This window comes from Rattus norvegicus, chromosome 15, assembly GCF_021556685.1.
Source record: "Rattus norvegicus strain SHRSP/BbbUtx chromosome 15, alternate assembly SHRSP_T2T, whole genome shotgun sequence".
Taxonomy (NCBI): domain Eukaryota; kingdom Metazoa; phylum Chordata; class Mammalia; order Rodentia; family Muridae; genus Rattus; species Rattus norvegicus.
This window is the reverse complement of record NC_141548.1, coordinates 17,713,368-17,732,938: the sequence shown is the minus strand read 5'-3', so window position 1 is coordinate 17,732,938 and position 19,571 is coordinate 17,713,368. Positions and strand designations below refer to the sequence as shown.

General features: G+C 43.5%; 1 protein-coding gene across 10 annotated transcripts in view; it reads right to left on the bottom strand.

Moving 5' to 3' along the window:
• Fhit (fragile histidine triad diadenosine triphosphatase) overlaps nt 1–19,571 on the bottom strand; it is a 1,549,291-nt gene that overhangs the window by 1,073,365 nt on the left and 456,355 nt on the right. The window contains exon 1 of one of the 10 annotated variants that reach the window (XM_087586497.1): nt 17,241–17,428. The gene's annotated coding sequence lies outside the window, so the exon portion shown is untranslated. 10 annotated transcript variants of the gene reach the window in all.

Genomic DNA, 19,571 nt, shown 5'->3' with positions numbered 1-19,571 from the left:
AAGGGAATGCAGTGAACTCTAAGAAGAACAGACTCGGCACCTGTGCGGATACTAGCTGCTGGAACCGTGCGGCATTATTCTTGTTTTTACAGATGCGAAAAATCCAAGTCTAAAAAGCAGAATCGTTTGTCCACAGACTTAGCTGGTGCTTCAGTGGAGTTTGGCCAAGTCTTTCTAGCCTGAGAACTCAAGACTAGTCATCATCAAAGTCACTGTCAATTACGTCACCCCAAAAGTCCGCTTCATGTAACAGCTAGTCGGTAAAGCTGAACTGGGCAATGGCTCCATCCTCAAATTAGTTTTTGTGAAAGTCATGCATGATAGGTCAACAACAGAAAGCAACCTATTAACGACATGGGAAAATCACCCCTGTTAGTAGTAATATATTCAAATACATATTTATCGCTCACGAATATGCTTGAGATCCCCAGATACAAGAAGGGCGAACTTACAACTGTATTTAAGATATCTTTTTGACAGTTTATTTTAATTATTTAAGTTACTGTATAAGGGACAAAACCCCTTTGTTTAAAAGGAGGGTACATTAAGTCAAGTCACCAGATATTGAGGTTCCACCGGGATTAGAAATTCTTCTGGACTCTGAGCTGAGGAGAAGGAACCAGGCAGAGAAACCCTGAGTCGAGGAGAAAGTGATTTTGCTTTGCTTAAAGCCAGATGAAACATTAACCAAGGAGGGAGAGGGAAGCTAAGGAAGTGTTGCCCGGTACAGAGTATGCAATAAATGGAAACTTCCTCTAGACAAGGAAGATAGGGAAGATGAAGTTCATTGGAGTTAGCACTAAAGAGTGGAAAAGGCAGGAAAAGAGATCAGGAGCCCATATTCTGCACAGAAGGACAGGAGTCAAGGAAGGCCAGTGTGATTTGTTGAGCCATGGCCCTTCTGGGAAGTGACAGACGCTTGGAATGGGCATTGCAAACCAAGGATGGGTAGGAACGATCCACTCAGCAGCAGCTCACACAAGCTGACCAGACCTGGAGGATGGAAACCACAGCACAGGTCTGGATATTATTCCAAGTGTAGCAGACAGCTGCAGAAGGAGTTGATTCTGGAGCAGGGAGCCACCCAAACTGGCCAATGGTTTTGGCCACTGTGTACACAGAGGACAAGAAGAAGATGAGTGTTGGAAGCAGGGGACACCTATGGCAGTGAGAGAGAAGGCTATTGTGTGACACACCCGGCACTTGCCCTCTGGCCCCAATGAGAGGCTAGCTGGCACTTCTTCAACCCAGAGCTCCTTGCCTCTAGTCCTGTTCATACTATAAGAGATCTAAATCAGAAGTCTGGAGGAAGGACACTCATTTTGTCCCCTAACAGGAGGCTTGTGTACTTAACACCCAATTATTGAAGTTCTCATAACAAGGTTGCTAATCCTGGCAGGCGGCCCCATCACATGTTCTCCCCAGGAGGCCATCCCGCAGCTTTCCATCAGGATTCTAGGATCCTTTCTTCCCTATTTCCATGGTCTTGGATAATCTCATAAAAGGTTGCAACCAACCTCCAGGTACTATGTTGTGCCTGGTGGTTTGAAAACAATACCTTTATTAAACTCAAGTTAAATTACTCAATTTGTGTATACCATCTGTTTCCTCTGGTACGGAAAGAGGGAAGAAAAGTTTAATATTGAAGAGTTCACGGACTCTGATCCTTAACTAATATTCTCTTCCTTGGAGACTTCCTGCTCATGACTTGAGGGTCATAAACCCAAAAGAGTTCACACTCTTGTATCATTTGGGGAAAGAGACAACAGTATAAATTGATCAAGGCTGTAAAAAGCCAAACGCTGTGCTGAAGATTCAGGAAACTGCCAAATGCAGTATCGTGACTGTAGCCTAAGAGGTACCAGCCACTGCTTAAATGCCGAGACGTGTTTGTCAATCATTCATTTATTCAAACAATGAGCATCGAGTGCCCACTACTTGTAAGATGTATTTTAGGAATTTGCCCTAGAATGGAGCCTACCACACAGATGTCTCGGACCTTGCTGTCTAGAAGAGTGGAAGACTAACTCAACAGCACCTTACAGACTCACCTAAACAGATAGAAGGGTTTATGAAAGAGAACACTTTGTTCATGGTGTAGGGTTGGAACACAGGAATGGGGTGGAAGTAAGGCAAAATGACAGCCAGGGAGACAAGGTCTTGGGAGAAGTTAGAAAGCAGGATCTTTCAAACTTCTGAATGATAACAAAGGACCTGTGCTGCTGGAGGAAACCCTAAGGTAGTGGGCACTCAATGCTCATTGATTGAATAATGAATAACAAACAGATATCTGGGGACTTAAGAAGTGCCTCTCATACTGGGGATGGCAGTAAGCTCTTGTTTTCTGTGTGTTCAACACTGCCTTGAACCCTGAGAGAGGAATCACAATGGGGTAATCTCTGCAGTTAGGGGAAAGTTTGGAGGAGACCAACAGCTTCTGAAGAACTCCATGTTCTGTTTTGAGATGAGAAGCCCTGGGAGGTTTAAACAGAGTAGTCACCTGGATTGTTTTAGTTTTAAGAGGATCATTCAGGTGGCCAATAAGTTTGATATAGTTTGGACTGTATGTCCCCTAAAGACCCAATGTGTTTAGTGCTTAGTCCCCAGCCCATGATCTTACTGGGAGGGTCCAGAGACCTAAAGATATAGAAGCTAGTAAGAGGTGCTGAGTCATTGGACGGCCCTCAAAGAGGAGTTTGGGACCCAAGCTCCTTTTCCTCTACTTTCTTTTTCACATCTTAGCTGAGATGACTTCCCAGCTCTAAAATGTGTTCTCTTTTAACATGATGTCACAGGTCCACACCACGGAATTAATGAATTAATGAGTCTTGAATAAACAATATAAACTACAAACCAAAACAACCACCTTTTCAAACTTGACTCTCTCAGGTATTTTGTTACAGTAGCAGAAAATTTAACTAACTACCACAATGAGGTAAAGACAGTGGAGAGAGGGAGAGAGAGAGGGAGAGAGAGAGAAAGAGAGAGAGAGAGAGAGAGAGAGAGAGAGAGAGAGAGAGAGAGAGAGAGAGAGAGAAAGAGAAAACAGTATAGTCTGGGCCAGAACAGTAGCTTTTCATTTGCTGTGACATTAACACCCCAGGGAGGGCTGAGTGGGTCTGGGATATACAAATCAGACTCAGCAAGAGATGAGGTCTATGCTGCAGGGAAGACTTGAGAAGCATCCGTGTTGACCTCTAAGGGATGAAGGAGTATGTTTGGGGAGTGAGGACCGAGAGATGAGCGGATTAGAATTTAGAAACCTGAGACATGGGAGCGGCACATTGGCAAGAAGGCCTGGAAAGGTTAGTGTGGTGGGAAGAAACAGAGAGGTGAGATTCTCAAAGCTGGTAGAAACTGCAGGGGAAGAAGGTGATCAGCTGTCAGGACTGTTGCTAGGTCCTGTGAGAACAGAGCATGGAGAAAAACAGATTTGGTAAGAAAGGGTCACTGACCCAGGTGAACATCCATGGGCAGAAAGCCCATGGAGACTACTGAGGACCAACCATTCTTCTGGGATTACTTGGGAGGTGGCTGCAGGACTGAGACAGGTACACCAAGTATTTAAAAAATTTTACCCCATCTTTGTTTCTGTGTCCCTGTGTCCCTGTGTCCCTGTGTCTCTGTGTCTTCTCTCTCTCTCTCTCTCTCTCTCTCTCTCTCTCTCTCTCTCTCTCTCTCAGCATTCCAGCATTTTAGCAAGCTGATACAATTGCATCATAGAAAAGACCTCAGCAGGTACATGATGAACAGTACCTTTTAGTGAGCAAATGGGATGGGGCCAGGAAGCACAACGTTTGGGAACACAGAGCATAGGTTCTAGTCACAAGTAGTCTGGGGAGAGGTGGACTGCAGAGGAGCCCCCCCTCCCTAGTTTTTCTCCTGACAACCTAAAGTGAAATCATGGACACAGTAAGAACCAGAGAGTCACAGAGTCACAGTTGAATGTCTGAATGGGAAGAGAGTGGCAAATCACCATGTATGATGAAGGAGAGTGGGGACCATCATGGAGGTTGGAGGAGAGTGGGGACCATCATGGAGGTTGGAGGAGAGTGGGTATCGTCATGGAGGATAAGAGAGAGTGGGGAATCATCGTGGAAGATGAGATTACTGGACAGCATTGTAGACCTAGATTGGCTTTGGTGGAAACCCAAAAGGATAGTAATGTCCCCAGTGATTGTAACTTTAATCCAATATATATATATATATATATATATATATATATATATATATATATATATATATATATATATAAACCTTGGCTATCCAGAAAAGGACAGTATAGAGTGCATGGTGACTTACGGAGAGTGGAGGGGCAGCCAGTAGGTCACCCGGGGCAGTGTTCACAGCCAATTACCACAGAAGGTATTTGTTTCTATTGGAGTACAGAGAAGGTGGTGCCTATGACTGCAGGCAAAGCAAGCTCAAGGAAATGTGACTGTCCCTGCTGTCCCCAGACAGAAGGGAAACAACCCAACAACATTCAAATATATGGAAATGATCTTGCTTTTAGATTCTTTCTCATTTGGCATTTGAGGCTTTCACAGAAGGTTAAAAAATAGATCTGAAACCCCATTTTCAACAGCTCTTTTGTAGATTCTTTCTGGGATGCAACAACCCAGCTCCCAGGTAAAACTGTGGAGGGGGTGGACTAATGACCCCTGACATCAAAATTTAAAATATCCCACATGCAGATTCATCCTCCTCCCATCCTTTTGTAATGCAATAACCAGTGAGAATTAGAATTGCAAAAATGCTAAAAGAGCCACATTGAAATTATACCACAAAGTCATTTCACAGTGATATTGCGGCAGGAATATGAAATGCATACAGGGGAACACAGAGCCACACCCTGATGCAAGAGATTTGGGTGGACATGTGCATATGTGTATGTGTGTCTCAGGAAGCTCACTGACAACGTTTTATTTTCTTTCTTTGCTTCTTCCTGAGCAAAACTTAAAAAATGGACACTCTTCATTCTGCTGACAATTCAATAATAATATAATGGTAACATAGTTCTTAGTCTACTTATACATAACTTTCATTAAATAGCTCTTAAGATATTTACATGGAACTGTAAAGACCTTCCAAATACTGGTTGTTAAAAAAACAGGCAAGTATCAATATGGACTTTTCAGGACTCCCTGATAACCGTTTCTCCAGCTATTATTTCTCTAGTTTCTAGACACTACAGAATTCCAATGTGGCCCTCTTTTCTTTTCCCTCCCCTCTTCTTCTTTCGCCTCTCCTGCCCTCCCTTCTTCTTTTCCCTTCCTCTTTCCCCTTCTCCTCCCCACTTCCTCTCTCCTCCCTTCCTCTTACACCTACTTGGCCCCTTTCAAGGTTTTATGAAACACTTAAACTGTGACCATGATCAGGTAGGGAACTGTGTTCAAAGCAGGTTTTGAAAAATCCTTATGGACATGTATCAGCTATTTAAACATTCAGCAAGGGCTACACTCCTTACTCCTCACACTTTGTTTGGTACTTTGAATGAAATGGCCTCATACGTGTGTATGTTTGGTCTCCAGTTGATGAATTTTTAGAGAGAATTAGGAGGTGTGGCCTTTTTGGAGGAGGTGTGTCACTGCAGGTGGGCTTTGAGGTTTCAAAAGCCCATTCCTAGTCCAGTCTCTCTCTCTCTCTGTCTCTGCCTGCTGCCTGCAGATCTGTATATAAAGACTTCAACTATTGCTGCAGTGCCATCATGCCTGTATGATTCCCAGAGATGATAATGTCTGAAAGTGTAAGCAAGCCCCCAACTACAAGCCTTCTCTTATAGAGTTGCCTTGGTGTCTCTTCACAGCAATAGAAAGTAGAAACTAAGATACCTTGCTTGTACTTTACCCCCTTCCTCCCTCCTTTCATCGATCCCTCCCACTTTCCCTTCTCCTCTGTCCCACTTCCTCATCTTTCTTTCTCTATTTCTATCAGCACAGAATGAAGAAAGAAAAAGTTTTCTTTTGACTGAAAGAAGAAAGGGTGCTGTCTGCTAAATTTCACTTTAGCTTTCTACTGGTTTCCATCAAGTTGAAGGTAATTTTAGTCATTTACTTACTTGTTTATTTATTTATTTATTTAGTTAGTTAGTTAGTTAGTTAGTTAGTTAGTTAGTTAATTTTAGTCCCAGGGATCAACCCTGGGACTTGGTAGATGATAGACAGAAGTTCCTCCTCTGACCTACATACATCTCCAACACCAATCTAAAGTAGTTTCTTATTAATTTTAGAAGCTCATGGCCAAGGCAATTACTACATAAGGAAGTCCCCGTGAGGGCATATTCCCTCCATGTATTCCTGGTGTGACACAAAGGGTGAACAATGGGCATTAGTCTTCATTCTTTCTGGTAGTCTCCCCTCCCCCCTTTCTTTTGCAGTGACCTTGAAAAACACACTTAGCTTTCAAGACTTCCTTGCATGTGTGCTTGATCAAAAAGATACCTGAGCAAGGAGACCAAAAAGAAACTGCTAGATGAGGCTTTCAAAATAACTTTTATGGAAAAGCAAAGACTCAACAACATTAAGAGTTATTAGATTTTGGCTTTTGGCAATCTTCTGGGCAATCTTAGGAAGCCAGAGGATGGCACTTCTACCTCATAACTCTTAGGACAGAAGACTGGACAAGGTAGAAAGCAGCAGTGACAGAAGGTGCAGGTCCTGTGGGAGGTTTACATTTGTTAAAATATCTTGAGAACAATAAACTCTTCCTTTGGACATATGGTGGATAATGATGTATCAACATGCCTGGGTGACCTGTGATGGCTGACTCTACATGAACATTCGTAGGCTATGGTATCAGGATACATTCTTGTCTGGGTGATGCTGTTAAAGTTCTTATTTTGATTTTGAAATGAAACCCACTGTTAAATGTGGAGGCCAGATAAAGATAATTACTTCTCCTCATTAGAGGACCTTAAAAGACTGGCTTCTCCAAATAAAAGGACTGTCCTAGCTTTCCCAGGTCTCCATTCTGCTGCCCTGCCCTAGATTTAGGCCTTGCAAGCCTCGTCAGTCACACAGTTAATTTCTTAAGCCATCTTCCTCCATCCCCTTCTGTCTTCCCTAGATGTTGGGTTTCTCTGGAGAACTTGACAGTGTTCTATGGCTTGTGTTCAGTACAGCTGAATATGATCCTTGAAGGTCTTCACTCTATTCCCATGCAAGGTCTTCTCTTCTATTAGCTGGATAACTGTCCATGCCTTTGTGAATCAACCTACAGGTCTGTAAAATGGCTCTATGAGTAATACTAACTCCACAGCCTATCAAAAGAAAAATGCACAAGCCTATATGCATAAAAACACTATGATATAAGGTAACTCAATTGTTATGAGAGGTCACAAAGCCATTATAAAATAAGGAGGCAATGGCTTTGCTGTAATTCTTCAGCAATAATTATTCTTCAACCATGGTTACATTCATTGAAGATAATGACTTCTGTTAAATCTGACCACTGAAAGTCATTCCTGAGCATTCAAAAAAGCCTAAGAAAACACTCAAGTGCCTAGACCTAGAACTGCTGCTATTTGCTGGCAACTTGTGTTTATTGAGGTATAACGTACCAGGCAGACCTGAGTCAAGTTTTGTTTCCTTAACGGGATATCACTATTTAAACCCAACCTACAATCCTAAGCTCTCTGTCCTTCTGCCTGAGCTCCCTCAGGGCTGAAGATACAGGCCCGTGATGGGAGTGCCACTCAGACCTTGCAACCCAACACGTAGGCAGCAACAAAATGAGAACAATGACCTAATTCATAGAAGTCTGTAGTTATGGGAAAGTCTCTAAATGTATGAATTTTCCTTTTTTGGCTTCTGTAGTTCTGCTTGTTGTTCTTCGTGACTGAGGACTGTCAATCCAGGATGTAGTGGGCTCTGGGCTTAAAAGCTCACCATTTTTGAGAAATGTCCAGGACTGCACTCATGTCCCAAATACCCAGCGTGGTTGCCAGCCAGCTAGTGAGAATTTTTCTATTAGCTTGAACTCATGTCCCAGTAGTCCTCTCTCCTGGATACCCCACACCAGTGGGATTACATGTGTCTTCCATGCTGAGCTGTGTGGTCCAGCGGCCTTGTGGGTGTAGGTGCTACTCTGATGCCTATATTAAGTTACTTATTGTTGTGACAAAATACTAAACATAAACATCTTTAAAGAAATGAAATGTTTCTTCTGGCACAGAGTTCAGAGGAAACAGTCCATTGTGATCAGAAAGGCAAGGACACTGGAATCGGTCGGTCTGTAATAGAAGGAACTTGAGGCAGGGGTTCAAGAAGCAGACACCGCAAACAGCATTAAGGCCAGGCCAAATGGAATCCCCACCCACTAGGGCCCAATTTTCTAAATAATCTGAAACCTTCCAAAACAGTACCACTTGACTGGAACTACAGGTTCAAACACAGGGGCCTGGGGGGCGGGGGGGCATTTGACATCCAAACTTTAGTAGTCTGCATTTCATAGATGACAAAATTACAGATTAGAGCATGTAAACAGCTGGTACATGATAACGCAGTCAGGAATAAAGGTTGGAACTGAACTATTCCAAAGCCTGTGCGTCTATCCACTAGCACAGCAGGTGATAGGTAGGTTCTTCATCAACGCTAACAGAGAAGGGGGTGGATGATTAGCAAGATCTGTGTGGGTAAAACAGCCCACATACCCTGCTCAGCGTAGAAACCAGCTCAGAATTCAGATTCCCTTGTCCAGAACAAAATTTGAAGTGGAAGCCTGTTCATGTTAGCTACTCCTGCTAACACTGCCCTTTATTTCAGATGGAGATATCCCTCTGGTAGGCACCCCGAAATAACACTGCTTCATCCTTTTGAAACTGCGGTTTGAAAACCATGGTCAGCTTTCCTCTCTGTGTAGCTCTTTGAATTAAGAAGGGCAGGTACTAGTAACTCCATTTCACAGGTACAGGAACTGAACTCTGCAGAGGTTAAATAAGTTGTCCAAGGTCACACAGCAAGTTAATGTACCCGGGAGCTGAGAGAGCCTATCTCCTGACTTCCTGCCCAGTGCCTTCCCACTTTCCGCTTATCATTCCCAGCACTGCCGAGGGGCGGCAGTTGATGAGGTATGCTATCAGTCCCTCAGCAGGAAACTGTCCTAGCTGGGTAAGAAAACGGGCATGCAAATACATGCTTGCAAACCGGCAGGCATGCATACATGGTCCACTGTAACTGCACATGCCAAAGCAATCCAGTAAAGGGTGGAGAAGAACTCCCAGGTTATTTTTTAGAAATGGAATCTAGAGGATCAATTTCATGATGAGATGAAGCTGTGGGTATGATAGTGGACTACATTAATGGTGGAACGGTGAATGGGCCATAGGGTCAAAGCTCTTACTGTCCATTGCTGTTAAATAGTACCAATACAAAACACAGTGGCCTAGAAGAAAGACCAGACACAAAAGGTCCATCTCTGCCCTCATACGACTCTTTCTCAATTTCTGGATATGGACCACACTTTAGGAGGATCAAAATAATGCATATTTAACTAACTCGATATGATGTTGATAAGAAGCAAAGAGAAGGGTGTTATAGATAATGAAGATCATGAATATTCAAATAGAAATAATTCAATCCTGTGGGAAGAAAAGCAAGCAACATCTAGAAGCAAGATACTGCATTGCAAATTCAGCAGTGAGGCCAGGATTTTAGTGGAGACATTTGTCTTCAGTGAGCTTGTCGGTCTGGCACTTTCCTTCCACAGTGGCGCCGGTGACAGAAGAGTGGAGGGTAACTTCCTTCAGGTGGTTGGATGAGGGGAGGAAGAGGTGCAAGGTCTGAACCCCAGAGGCAGAGGACCCGCTGTCAGCAGACAGTCCCAGGAATGCTGTCAGAAGAGGGACTGGTGGCCTCCCTCCAAACAAGGGCAGCACTAACCACTAGGACCACTAGCACTGAAACTCAGGAGGAAGCACCAAATGAATTCCCTCGGCAACATTAGCATGAACATTAGGTATGAATGCTGGGAGAATGGCTACCTTCTTAAGGAGCTTGCCATGCATTACAGAGAGTCAATATGTAGGGAAAGTTTCTTGCTAAATGAAAGAGAGTGTCAGTATTTAAAACAGAAAGGCAGATTTCATCTAGAACAACTGGGGTATGTCTGTTGTAGCTGTGAAGTGAGAGATTGCTTCAAAGTTTCAAGAGAAAGCAAAGAAAGAATTTTAAACAAATACGATTTTGATAGAAATTTGCCCTGTCACAGAGTGCAAGCAAGCCAGGATTCAGAATGTTTTCTGCATTCTAACGTAGAGGCACAAAAATACTAGAAAACTTGAAAGGAAGGACTTTGTTCTCAGTGTAAATAAAACATCACGAAATGACCCTCATCCCACAGCTGCCTTCTTGAACATTCTTGACATGGCTGACAGCTGGTGCACAAAGACACCCCTTCTGGCCCTGGCCCAAGCCCTCTAACGCCAAATCTGGGAGGCCCGTCTCTCTCATTTGCTTCAGTTTTGAACTCTGTATTATACACTTCAGCCCAGCCTCTTGATTCTTCGCTGCCCTTCCTGCTTTCTTTCTTTCTGTTTTGAAGGGGCGTGGAAATGTAACCAAGAAACACAAAGACTAGGAAAATGTTAAAAATCACAGACATTCAAAGAATAATTTAATAATGTGGTGCATTAGCAGAAATGCCCCCCTTACATTTTTATTATCTTAAAGAAAGGTAGACCCTGGCATCGAGCACAGAAGCCTTATATATGGTAGACAGGGATTCGAAGGCAAGGATGGTGCTAGAAATCATGGGCTTCCCACAGCATCGATCTGATGAAGCGAATGGAGTAGATTAGAAAAAGGATCTTTTAGCTCTCATTGTCATTGTGCTCACAGTGTGCTGCCTGGTTTTAGGTCAAGTTGACCTAAGCTACAGTTATTTGAGAGGAAGGAAGTCAAATTGTGAAAATGCCTCAATAAGACCAGGCTTCAGGCAAGCCTTTGAATCATTTTATGGATCAATGATTACGGTGTGAGGGTTCAACTCATTATGGGCGGAGCTACCCTTTGCCTGGTGGTTCAATGATTCTCTAAGAAAGCAGGCTGAGCAAGCCATGAGGAACATCAGTAAGAAGCACCCCTCCACGGCCTCTGCATCAGCTCCTGAATCCAGGTTCCTGTCCTGTTTTCCTTCCTGTCCGGACTTCCTTCAGTGACAAACTCTGACAGGGAAGTGTAAGCCAAATAAACCCTTCCTGTCGCTTGGTTTTGGCCATGGAGTTTCCTCACAGCAATGGTGAACCCAACTAAGACAACGTGGTACTGAGCCAAGCAGTAGAAAGAGAGCTTATTAACTCTCACAGAGTTAAATTTGATGCAGTTTCTCAAACTGTCCTTCGGAGCACAAGGGGATTTCAGTAAAACTTTCCACAGCATGAATACTGTTTGAAATGTCCTATGTTCAGTATTCTTTCAGATAGTTCCCTTGCTCATCAGACTCCTCAATTACATACATGTCTTCACTATGCTTCTAGCATTTCCCAACTTATCTAACTCTCTTGCCTAGCAAACACATACCTTGGAGTGAGTTTATAAGTATTGATATATAGATATTCTGCCTTTACCTTAAAGAGATAAATGCTTGGCTTTTTATGATTAAAGGGGACTAATACACACATATACTCAGAGACTGTGTCAGCACACAGAACAGATGTGCTATACACCCACACAGCCCAGAGAACGACAAGGCCCAGCACAGAGAAGAGGACACCAAGTCCCATCCTTAACCAAGAAGCTATTTGTAATTGAGACCTGCTTAAGAAGGAAAATAAGTTTTCTCTGATGGTGTGTCACTGGGTAAATCAACGACAATCTTGGGCAGGCCTCATGACCAGTAATAGTTGACAAACACAAAAGGAGCTCTGATTTGTTTGCGTGCTATTTATTCTGGCTTGATTTGATATCTTCTGTCTTTCTTGTTTTTAATTTTAATTAAATTAATTTTAAGATAGAGAGACAGCAGAAGACCATGAAGATGAGTTGGGGGAGGGGATAAGGGAAGAGTGGGGGTGGGAAAGAATATGACTGGAATATATTGTGTGAAATTATTTTAATAATAATAATAACAAATAAATAAAAACAAATAAACCCCAAAAGGAAAAAAGATGCTAAAAGAGACAATAGAAGTGTTTTCATGTCAAGTAAACAAACAGTATTTCATCCCAAATGAGCTGGATGTGCATGTTAACTCAATGAAGATTTGTCTCCTTTACAATTTATCTAAGCGGAAGGAATACTGAAGACAGCACAATGAAACAACATACGGAGGGGTTTGTCTCATTGAGACAGCCTACAGTCTTATTCACAATATTTATTTAATCGTGGAAACAATTACATAAGATGGGATATTGCTCTCATCTAGAACTTAATGCCCACCAAAGGCCTCCATGCTCCCACCAAAGGCCTACGTGATACTGGATTGTTGGCACGTAAACCTATAGTGCCACTGGGAGGCTGCGAACCTTTATGATGTGGCAGCTAGTGGAAGGAACTCAAGCCTTTAGAGACTTTCAGTGGGGATATGAGGATCCCACAGGCTACTCTATGAGATCTCCGTCCCCTTACCCTGCCACAGGAGACTGAAGGCTAGAGGCCCACAGATAATGGTAATTAGTGTTCCTGTGATATCTGGGAGCTCACAATTGATGAACTAAAATAAATCCCAGTCATTCTGTCACAGGGAAGGGAAGTAAGTAAAAGGGCCTTCTGTGTTAGAGTTGTTCATTGAGGGATGGAGGTCTCTGGCCATGCCCTCGGTAAACCAAATCTAAAGTAAGCTCTGTGATGGAAAGCGTAGTGGCCGCTGGCCTATTTATCTAGCCAAGAAACAGTGTTTTGTGTACAGGAAGAGGGGGAGGCATACAAGATGTCAGTCACTGGAGAAGCAGATGATTAATAAGTGCTGCTGGCACGTGCACATGCTCCATGAGGAGGGGGTGACTAAATTGTCTGGCAGAAGAAAAGAAGGAGGTAGCACAGAGATGTAGATGAGAATCACAGCAAGGCTGGGGTAAGGGGAGGGGAGGGAGGGAGGAAAGAGGGAAGGAAGCAAGGAAGGACAAAGAAAGGGAGGAAGGAAGAAAGAGGAAGGAAGGAAGGAAGCAAGGAAGCAGCTTCTGTTTGGTGTGGATTTCTTTCTGCTTTTGCCCTGCCTGCTATAGAGCTGGGATGTTTTATTCAGTGTAATGGCCCCCACAGAGGTGATGCTGTTTTCTCACCAGGCCAGTTAGCATTGTGGTTTTGGGCATTGTTCCCAGAAGCATAGCCTCAGGCCTATTTCTCAGGGACTACCCAGGATTCCTTGAAATGCCTCACAGCCTTTAATAAACTTCTTTGCTCTTTTGACAAGCCAGAACCCATTTTATTGTTTGAGACTAATACCTCTGGCCACATCTTCCTACTCCCCTGTCCAATATCCAGGTAAAGCATTCACAATCTAACCATTCTCTCCGGAAAACTCTAATCCTGCAATAATTTTTCTGTAGATTCTCCAAATGAGCTCCTTTCCCTCCAAGCCACAAAAAAAGGATGAAACGCACTCTTGCTCCTAAATCCCACCAGCATTCTTTCCAACTCAATCTTCTTCCTTAGCCTAAGGCTGGCCTATTAATTGGATGAAATACACTTCGCTGTCGGAGAACATGGCAGCGTCTTTGGGTGAGTCAAAAGCCTCCCTCTTCATCTAGCTTTCCAGACAGAAACATGTCCCAGGACACCAGGGCTTTGTCTGCAGTGTGTGCCTCTCTCCCACTCTCCAGCAATCATTTTTACTCTACTCCCCACTGCCCCACCCCTGTTTCCTGCAGCATAGCCCTGTGGTCTCTTTAGCAAACTCCTCAAATATACTGAGAAGCCTGCCAGCGTCATTTCAAAACTGGGCTGAGAACAGAAAGCTTTCTATTTCCACATCCAAAGTTGACTAATAGATACAAAATGCAAGCAAGAGTATCCAGGGCATGTCTCCTCAGAAGAACATTGCAATGTCTTCCCCAGCCAGCAACATAAAATAAGCTAGGCCACTCAAGAATACTGCAAGGGAAGTGTTAGAAGAGGGCTGAGGAGACTCGGTGGCTCAGTGGGTAGAGCATGGGAGCCTGACTTGGAAACTCTATCACCCATGGAAGGGTCAGGAACTACCATACATGCTTGAAACCTCAGAAGTGTGAGGGAGACGGGAGAGTTACCAGTTTCTGGAAAGTCTATTGCTTGAAAAAGGAGTGAGCTCTAGATTCAGCAAGAGATCTGTAACAAAACGGATGAGGCCATGTGACAGAGAAGGATACCAGTCCTCTGGACTGTGCATGTACGTGCAGGTGTGTGTGCTCACATGTATGTACACACACACACACACACCCACACACACACACACACACACACGCACCACACGGGACAGCTAGAGGAAACTGCTTCAATAGTCATCTTATAGAAGGACATCAGCATATTTCTTGACTTAGTAATTAACAAAAGATTCAGATCCAGTGTGCAGATTCCCAGAGTCCTATGTCACCCCTCATCTACCCAAAGCAGATGTAGATACCACTAGCTTGGACTTCCAGGTTACCTATGCTCAGGACCCTTTTCTAATTGTTCCTTTTCTCCAGATTGGAATGTTTTCTTTTTACTTGAAATCACCTTCCCTTTCCGAATTTGTATTAAACCAAAGTATTAAAAAATTAAATCTATAGGTGGGATCTTGGATTCCTCCTGCAGGACTCTGATATACCCAATGCAGCCAACAGCCGATTACCCATGACTCCATGGCACACGCTTACCAGTGTTGTGAAAGGAAACCACACAAGTGGCATTCTACGATTTACAAAGATTTCTGTTCCAACCCATGTTAAACAACTATCCCAAATGTGGGCCTGGAAACTAATGTTTCAGTGGTATTCGGAGTGTACACAGGCCCTTGGTTAATAATACAATACCAAGAACTACGTAGATCACCACTGAGGTAGAAACGCCCAGCAGACAACATAATGGCACTGTGTTTCTCTCATCTTTAACATTCACCATAGAGACAAAGAAGGGTGGCTAAGTTGGTAAGGCATTTCCTTGAAAGCCTGAAGTAGATATGAATTTGATCTCCAAACCCAAATATAGCTGTCACGTGTGGTTCTACAGGCTTGGGATCCCAAGGACAGGAAAGGGAGAGTCAGAAATCTTCCTGGGCTTTGCTGGCTGGCCAAGCTCCCGTAAACTGGTGAGCTCCAGGCAAATGACACACACTGTTTCAAAGGAGGGAGATAGTGTTCCTGAGGATGACACCACACAGAAGCCTGTGGTACAAGCTCCACACACATCCACACGCATGTCGACCTGCACACACCAAAAACATCCAGGTACATATACACACTTGCGTATACACATATGCATGAACGAAGAAAGAAAAGTAAGTTAGATACGAAGTTTGTTGAGAAAATTCAGGATAAAGGGCTTAAGCTTTATTCACCACATCAGAGGACAGAAGGGAACAGTTTTGATCTGCATTGAGATGGTCAAAATCAAAGATAAATCAAAACCCAGTAATTAACCCAAGGTCAAAGCCAAGAATATCTACTTATTAGTGCCCTCTCTAGCTCTGTGTCCAATTACGTCCCAGTATTTCCCAAGCCATTTCCCTCCCGGTCATATGAGTATTTAATACCTGTCAATGCAATTTTCTTGATTGCTAACGAGGCACGCCTTGTTCATTCCATTAGTCTCTATCACCGCTGTATTAAGTCTTTCTCCCTGGTGTTTTCTCCCCGGCAATCATTGTGAGCCACCGAACCGTCTCTGCTCTCCCTGGGCTTTATCTCTTAGATCCCAGTACCGTTTGGCACGTTTTCTTCTTTTCATGAATCAAACCAATCCAGCATCTTGTAAACAAGCAGGCAAGTGCTTTGAGGCTTGGGTTGAGCCTGACCGTCTTATCGAGCTATCCAATTAAGCCCTGATACCATCACTCCTCCAGTTTACAAGATAATCATCTGATTCCCTTTTGTTAAACTATTCACCCCTTGGCTCTCTGGTCTATTCACTTGGGAACTAGATTAGAGTAGTCTGGGCTAAAGCTACGAAGGAGCAGTTGGGTCTTGTTACAAGTTTAATTAATATCAACAATGCCAATCTAACTGCAGGCTTCATGCTGTCTCCTGCCACAAAGGTGCCCGTTATGTTGCCTTCAGTAACCTTCTTGATTGATATTTTCTCAGAAGGTTCTAAAACCTCTTCTTACTACGCAATTAAACATTACCATGGGACAGGGCTAAGTCATTATAACAAACTGTAAACTTTTCAGTCTGTATTTAGTTTCCATGTTTAATGAAAGGGCCCAAGAGAGATGTGAAAATGGTAAAGTTACCTTCACGGTGACATCATAATACATCAAAGTCCACACAGTAAAATCTCACCCACCTAACTTGATTCTGCCCTTAAGGGGACTCAGAGAACTATGCAAAATACATATTTTCATTGGAATCACACCATTTTCCAAACTGGATCAGTGAAGACCATGCCCACATAACTTTCTATCAACTCAAACCTTTCCATGTTGTTTTACTTTCAAAAGCATCTTTAAGTCAGATCACCATTTGAGCTGAACACTGGCTATAGGCTGGAAAGCATCTTCTCTAAAAGGAACAGAACTCAGGGAAAGCACAGTGGACAATACTGGAAAGTCAGGGACACCACTTAGGCTCTGGGGACTAACAGTGGCTTCAAATCTACTCTCAATCCCCAGGAAATAGAAAGTCAAGACGCTGAAAATGCACACGGGAGCTCATTCTCATCAGTTTAAAACTTCAAAAACATTACATCTGGAGCCATAGACAAGCCCTTGTTCTCCTTCACCAGAGAGCTTACCATGTGCCAAACAGTATATAACCCCAAGAAAACAAAGACAGGAAGAAATTACATACCCTGAAAAAAATCACTGAAAATTTAAAACAATTATATATCAAGTCAGCATGTGGGTTCTCAAGAACTTTGCATAATGACTAATATTTCCAAAGCTCTGGCTTTGGGTGAGCCTTCCACAAATAGCATGCTGCTCCTGCAGAGAACCCAGGGTGGGTTCCCACCACACTCTCTATAATTCCCCTTTCCATGCCTTCTTCCGGCCTCCTTGGGCACAAGGTCCATATACATACATGTAGGAAGACACATACATCACATAAATAAAACCTTTAAAAGATATAAGCCAAACAGGCAGATATGAGACTTTAAGACAGCTGAGAAATGATGATAGACTGTCCTCACTTATGGGTGCTGAGCTCTTCTGTGAAAATGGAGGTCAGAGTAGCCTGTGTTCTGGTGGAACCCAGGAACCGCAGAAGACCAGGAGCCTATTTCCAGTGCTGCAGGCAGTCGGCATAGCGTTAAGCCCCACTGAGAGAAGAGCTTCCTTGATTTATCGTGCCATAGTCAGTGTCCCGCTACAAGCTGGCACAATGCAAGGAAGCACAATTCCCTGCTTCCACTTGGCTCTCGCTGTGTCTGAAAACTGACCTCTGTGTGCTTTCAACTCTACCCCAGAGAAAAGCACAGTGGCTGGGCAATTACCATGCAGGGAAGACAGTACTAGAGAATGATGAGAAAACTGGTACTCTATCCAATCCCTTCCAGGGCCTCCACCTTTGTGCAGCCCAATGTAAAGCGGTGAGTACGTACTGAGAATGAACACAGTCTTAGTAAGAAGACCGTGCTATGGGAGAGAGGAACCTAAATTAAACAGCCCGCTGGTGCTATTGTGGCTCGTTTTGTTTTTTTTTTTCCTCCAGCAGCAAATGGTTTCATCCTAGACATTATCATGCATAGGACAAGCATGAAACACACCTGCACGTACCCGCACTACACAATTATACTTACATAACTACACAGACATACCCACACGGAGATACCCCTACATGAATACCCACACAGACATACCCACACAAAACATGTTTCCTGATTACTGAGAGCATGTGAGAACAGAGACGGGTAAACTCAGAATGTCTGATTTGTTGTTCATTTGTGTTTCCTAATTTTTCTCTATTCAGCATGACCTAGCGCTGACATAAGAATAAAAAGGCAGTCACGTTAGTAGTGTTTAGAAAATGAGAACATGGCAGCAAAAAGCAAAGACAGCCCAGGGTTTGAGCCCCCAGCACCTTCGTTCCTAAGAACTTGAAATTGGCATATCCCTTCACCATTCTGTGCCTAAATAGTCTCCTTTACAAGATGAGGTAGACAGGGTTGAAAATAAGGAGTTGTTTTCTGGTATGTGACCAAGAAATAAGACAAATATGAGAACTGTATTGGAATAAAACTATCCTTACATGTGACCACTTTAATGTGTCTAATGGTGTTATGTTAACTAAAGACATTGCAGAAACAAGTGCAGGATTACACAGGACTGCAGATGGCTGGAATTCTAGCTGTTACTTACAAGTGACTGTCTCTGAAGGGATCACTTTACCTCCCTGAGACTCAGAAAACCCACATTAAGGGGAACTTGTGGCAAGAACACAGCACCGTTGGATGGTTGGGTCCAAAATGAGTGACTAGTGTTTACACTACAACTACCATCTTCAACCCTGTGCTTGAGACAGAACTGAGCTATGACAGGCATGAAGAGGTGCCTTTTTAACAATGAAAGTGTGCTTGGACACACTCACACAGTGAAATGATTAACACAGACAAGCAAATTGGTCTATGTGTCATCTCACAAAGTCACCCTTTATGTGTATGTGGTAAGATTACCCAGTGTCTATTCTTTTGGGGGAAAAAAATCTTCCAACGATCTGTGTTTGTGCATGTTCACGTGTGTGGGTACACCTGTGTTTATGTATGTGGTGGCCTCAGAGTCGACCTCAGTTCTCTTCCCCGAGGAGCTACCCACCTTGTTCTCTGAGACAAGTCTGAGAATCTTAGCCATTTAACCAGGCTAGCTGGCCAGCAAGCCACAGAGACCCACCCCCACCCCCATCTCTGTCTACTTGGTGGGAGTACAAGCGCCCACCACCACATCTTACCCAGGTGCCAAGGATTGAACTTAGGTCCTTAGGCTTGTGTAGCAATTCATTTACTACCTGTGCCAATTTCCTTCCCGTAACATCTATTCTTTAACCAAGCTTCCAGCATATAGGACTCTTAGTGATGCCGAAAGCCACTTTCTGGACTCATTACTTTACTTGACCGAAGCTCTGCACTCTTTGACCCATATTCCCCAACTTCCCCCTTTCACATCACAGTCTGCTAGATGTACCTGACCATTACTTTTTAGAGCCTACATTTCTCTTTCTATGACCGGCTTACTCAATGGCCTCTAGGGTTGCCCACCTTGTTGCTGATAAAGTTCTTTTATCTGACAATGGATACACAAATTTTTGTCATACCCTGTATATTAAGAATAACGCCACAAAGACTATGAGTGACACTGACTTAATTCCCGTGTTGTGGTAGTTTGAATGTGATTGGCCTCTTTAGTTCCATAGGGAGTGACACAATGAAGAGGCATAGCTTTGTTGGAGTGGCCTTGCTGGAGGAAGCGTGTCACTGTGGAGGTGGGCTTTGAGGTCTCCTGTGCTCAAGCTATGCACAATGGGGCAC